The sequence below is a fragment of the Convolutriloba macropyga genome, chromosome 13 (genome assembly GCF_964194025.1).
Source record: "Convolutriloba macropyga chromosome 13, txConMacr16.3, whole genome shotgun sequence".
NCBI lineage: Eukaryota > Metazoa > Xenacoelomorpha > Acoela > Convolutidae > Convolutriloba > Convolutriloba macropyga.
Window position 1 is genome coordinate 4,410,941 of NC_134480.1, and position 6,000 is coordinate 4,416,940.

Here is a 6,000-nt window from a genome sequence, read left to right on the forward strand (position 1 = left end):
CACTCCGAGAGGTGTTTGGCCAATGGGTCGAATTGCAAAATGCCACAACGGAATGGATGGACGAGCACGATCCTTCGAAATCAAGACATCAACTGGAGTGCTGAACAGACCAGCAGTCAAATTATCTAAAGATTTACACAATACTTGAAACCATTAAAGTTTAATTGTCAAACAACATATTGGATTTAACGTTCCATTATCATCATAGCCAAAGTCAGCGCATCAAATGTTCAATTCTACACAATTTCAAACAATCAAGCACATGACGAAGTCAACAACGTGGTGAAACTGCGAAACGAAAAAAGAATTTTAATTGCCTTAAATCCTGAACTTCCCTAAAGCTGCGCGGATTCCAGCTCAAAGTGTTTCATTGCCCTCAACGATAACAGTCATTATCAGGTTTTCACTATTTTTTTCCTATTCGCCCTTTTCACAAAAGCTACAGTCTCCGGAAGCCAACCCACATAGTTTCATCGACAACCTTCACAACAACAGAGTTTACAGTAAATGCGGCCAACAACCTTTGATAAAATGTCAACTTTCACAGCACCCATGAAGCCTAATAACTACTTTCACACATCTTTGTCATTCAACAACACAGTCTTCCAATAACAACGCATCAATTGAAAACTTCGATGCAAAGGTATGTTCATTACTTGTCACCTGTATAGCCGGTGTATATGTCGCCCGGAGGACAGTACAACAAGTTTTTGCACATACACAAACAGGAAAAAAGTAAGCCTCAATTACGACAACAGATGATCTTTACTGCTTCGACATTACAAAACAACCTTGAAATTACGGATCAGCAAAAGAATATAGTAAATTTGATTGTCTAAATCTTGAATTGTAAATTATAACAAGAGTATTCAGTTTCAACCTCATGCACGCGGCCCGGAGCGTTCAAGCACAAGCTTGAGTTCCTTATTTGTTTTGATTTATGTTTTACCCTCTTTTGCAAACTAGCAATTCATTCTAATCTGGAAATCTCTTGTGAATAAGTACTAAACAAGATCAGCATCACATTGAGATATTTCATTATAATGGTAAAATAAAGAAACATGAGGTCAGTTGTCGTTATCCTGGCGTAATGATTGAAATAAATTGAACTATGACGCAGAGCTAAACAAAATTTTGGCAAAAATGGTAACTGGTATTAAGTCAATGCATTTAGTGCAACATATAATACCATTGAAAGCAAAAATTCTACCTTCTATCACTAGTCCTGTAGGATTTCAGTTTTAGTGCATTTTTTCTCCAACACTTGCCTGCTTCATCACTCCAGAGAATAAATAGGCAAATAAATTAGGGTATTAAGGTTTGCCGTATGCGTAAAAAATTTGATAGCTCAAGGGATCTGCTAATAAGAGATGAAATTTTACACAGTTCTTTGTAAAGAACACCTGTCTGCTCAAATTGTTTTCATTTAATGAAGCTTTACAAAGAAAGCATTCAAATATTCGTGTTGTACATAATCATTTTATTTGGTACAGTAAAATTTTTATACGATGTACTTATTTAATGTTGTACCTAATTTTGAAGGCCTTATCATAAAATCATTTTAGGTTCAGTATCTACCACTTTTAATTCACACATTATGTCTGTTGCCCAAGTTCCCGCCCTGGGAATTATGTGTTTACATTTAGTTATGACTTCTGAATTGCTAATTGTTATAACTTTTCATTCTCTTAGTTTTGCACCTCGAGTACAGTTGCCCAATTTAACTTATTTCTTGTCAGTCGTAATCACTATGTGAGTAAAATAGACAAGTGTCAGATAGGCAATTTGCTAAACGAATCCAATTACAAAACTGTCTTAAGTGCACTCGCCGCACAAGTGCACTCAACAAAAATTCTAATAGTGATTCGCATTGCAAAATCAAGTACACAATGTTGACTGTGTACGACAATTCGAAAAAAGTCGTTCAAAATGTGAGAAGAGACAAAATTGCCAAACTGTCCAGTTTTTCTGAAAAATATATGTCAATCTAACTGGTGCGGCCGATCAGTGATCAAAATTTTCTCGAGAACGTGGAACAACTTACCATTAGAAATCCGGAGAGAGAAAACAAAAAACAAATTTAGAAAGAAATTAATTAGAGAAATGATCAAATCGCATGAACGTGTTCCAATAGATTAAAAAGTACAAGGTTTTAGAAATTTTTTCTACTAGTAACTCAGGGACCAAACTAACCATGTTTTTACAAAATGTCGCATCATATGTAGCAGAAACCCGCATCTCAAGATGGACATACTGACAACGGTGGAGCTTTGGAATATCTTGGAATCTACGTTCATTCGTCAGCGAAACATTACCTTTGATAGGTACATGCTTCTCACTACTAAACAGGCAAAGGGAGAATCTATCGAACATTTTTTTTGGCAAATTGAAAGAATTTTCCGAGAATTGTGAGCTTGGAAGTCAAGAAGATACACTGGTCAGAGATTTTTTTATTGCAAATATGCGTGATCCCGAAATTCAAAGAGAATTACTTAGAGAAAGTCTCGAACCGCTCCGAGCCTTACGTTTGGCCATAAACGTGAAACTCGGACAACGGAATCAGTTACAAATTTCGAACACACAAACCGCATCGCATTTCAATGCTATAATTCCACAAAGGATTTTGCGCCAATCAAATCAACGGCCAAATACCTCAACTTCTATTCGACAGTCGAATCAACTATGCCGTAATTGTGGCCTGACTTGGTCAGTAAATCACAAGGATAAATGTATTGCGAAAGGCAAGACGTGCAATAATTGTGGTGTACACTATCACTTTTCACGCGTATGCCGTAATCCGAAGTCTTCATCCACTAAGCCCACTCGTTCTAATATTAAGTCAATTGAGGAAACTACAACTGAACAGTCTGTCAATGCGATCCCAAATACAAATTGCAGTCCTCAATGTGAATCCGACTATGATAGTTCAGATGATAATATGGTAGCTAGCATCGCTATTAACACAATTCTAATCGAACCTAAAAATACAACTTTACAGATCGGAAATTCTAAAGTAGGACTCCTCATTGACGCCGGCAGCTTGTGTAGCATTTTGAATGCATCTCTTGCTATGGAAGTAGCTAACAAATCTGCTCTTGCACGATGGCTGACAACAACATCTGCTCAATATCTCAAGACCTTTACTAATGAACCAATACCTGTCATAGGAATGATGCAAGCACCGATAGAAAGTAATGGGTGGGGGATCGAAGACACCGAAGTTGTCGTTTTTAAAGACAGACTAAACCACTGATTGGCAGAGACTTATTTGAAGTCCTGAGAATTTCAATCACTCAAACTCTTTAATCAAATGGAGGTAGTATGGTCAACACTATCACGACTCAATGCCCATTCAAAGCACTCGTATCAAATCAATTTACTCAACTTATCTCACGCATTGGCAGATCAAAAATTCACATTGTTAAATCTAAAAATCACAAAAAAATCCAACACAAACATCAAAAGGGTAGAAGAGTACCCATTAATTTACAAGACCGAGCTAACAGTGAAATCAAAAAACTTCTTGAAGAAGGACACATAGAAATACCTAATAATTGTTCTGATCAAAATTTTGTTTCTCCTATAGTTAATACAGTTCATGAGAGAAAACAATAAAATTAGCCTTGGAATCTAAAATTCTTAACAAATCCATATATAAAAATAAGTATCAAATGCCAAATATTGAAACACTTATGGACTCCATTGTCAAACATTGTAATTTTAATATCGTCAGTGGCGATATGACAGGCACATACCGATTCAAAACAGGGTTTTATGGACTTACAGACATGCCTGCCGAGATTCAGAAGGCGATGGATTATACGTTAATCGGTCTCAAAAACACATTTTGTTTTTTAGACGACATTTTGATTGTAAGCAACGGTTCAGAAGAAGATCATTTTAATCTTGTAGTGAACTTTCTTAAAAAATTGGACGCGGATAAACTTTGTATCAATATTCCTAAATGGCCTTTCGCGAAGCAAAAAATTTTATGGTTGGGGTCTAATATTACCCAATCAGGGACATCACCTCTTGAAACTAAAACTTCGGCAATCCTTTCATTACAACCACCTAACAAACTTAAAAAGTTACGCCCATTCCTTGGTTCGGTTCCTTACCTTAGTAAAGTTTTTCCCAATCTAGCTCAATTTTGCCATCTTCTAAGACCCCTTCTTTGAAAATCTACAAAATACATCTGGACTGACGAAAAAACCATACATTTTAATGCTATAAAAATCATATGTGTATGATCGTATCATATGTGTATCATGTAAATCGTATCATATGTGATGTTTCTCGCTCCGGCCTTGGAGCAGCATTAGAACAATTGACAGTTAATGGCTGGAAACCGATTTCTTTTGCATCTAGATTTTTAAATAGTAATGAAGAACGTTATAACATCAATGAACTTGAACTCCTTGGAGTGGTTTGGTCCATAGAATATTTTAAAAATTGCCTTTATGGCAAAGAATTTTCTATCATAATTGATCATCGAGTTCTTCTTTCAATTTTAAAAGAACACAGATCAAACAAAGGCTATAACAGTAGTTTATCACGATGGGTTGATTGACTTTTACCCTAGCAGTTTAAAATAGAACATTTGCCAGGCGCAAAGATGGGACTTGTTGATAATATATCCCGCAACGGATATCAAAAAGTAATTCTAAATATGATGAAGAATTTTTAGTTGCGGCATTATCACGTATACATACTGATGCAAAATTACTTCAACAAGAAAAAAATATTTCTGCTGTTACACTTAGTAAATTTTATCACAATAATAAATCTGATATACAAAATCTAGCATACAACATACAAAAAAAGGATTAAATACAAATTTCGCTAAACCTAAATTATTAATAAAAAACAATATGTCACCCGCTCCGCAAAGTTCTAGTTCCAAATTACCCTTGAAACGTAATTCTAGTTTTATTAGTGATCCCGCAACGCGCGTACGCTTAACAGATAAAAATTCAGCACTCGCTACGCGAATGTATCATTCTAATTTGCTCCCTCCTGACTTTCTTAATTCGGAAAGTGAACACGCAATGCGCGCACGCTTAACACAAAATAATTCAACACTCGCCAAGCGAAAGCCTAATCAAAATTTCACCCACATTTATTGTACAAAGTTTGATAGCACACTCGCACGCGAGAACATTTAACTCAAAATCAATTAGCACTTGCCCAGGAATTTCATACTTTGAAATCAAATACTCTCAATCATAATATTTCTGATTGTGATTTTGATCCGCGAGTACGCTTTACTCATAATAAATTAACACTTGCCGGTCATAATCCTCTTTTATTTAACAGGTCATATAATTCTCAGAAATCAAATGCCTTATTTGCAACTCACAATAGTAATCACCAAAATAAATCCAAACTCGCGTCGCATAATACAGATACTATAAACACACCACTACAAATTGAGCCTCAAATAGCACTATTTCAGACAAAAATTACCGGAAAGGCGTCACTCGCTTACCGAAACCGGCATCAGTTCACTGAATTAAGGCACTTTAACTTTTCAATCACAAGTAAGCCTCAAATTTCTTTCTTAATTAGCATTCAAAAGTCACACACCTTAAAAAATTCATGTGCCCAATTGATAAACAATAAAAAGTCGATTTTTGCCTAAACTCACTCTGAAATTCAGTTGTATTCCTCCTCTTGAATTAACTTAGTTGGAAACTCAACAATCTCAACAAAAATGAGCCAACAAGTGTCTGCAATGAAAGGCAAATCAACCTCAACTCGTTCAAGACGAACTTCGCCGCAGGTTTCCTTCACGGACAATACAACCTCAAACACGCCTCGCCAATCCTCATCGCATTCAAAAATCAGCACCCCGCTCACCGATAGCCCTCAAATCCTCTCCTTTGACAAAGTAGTTGGCAAGGTCTTTAATAAAGGACTAATAGCATCCCTATCGAGCAAAGATGCAGTGCTCAAAGAAGTCAGGGACTGCATCATCCTCTCTGACGAGGAACGATTAGA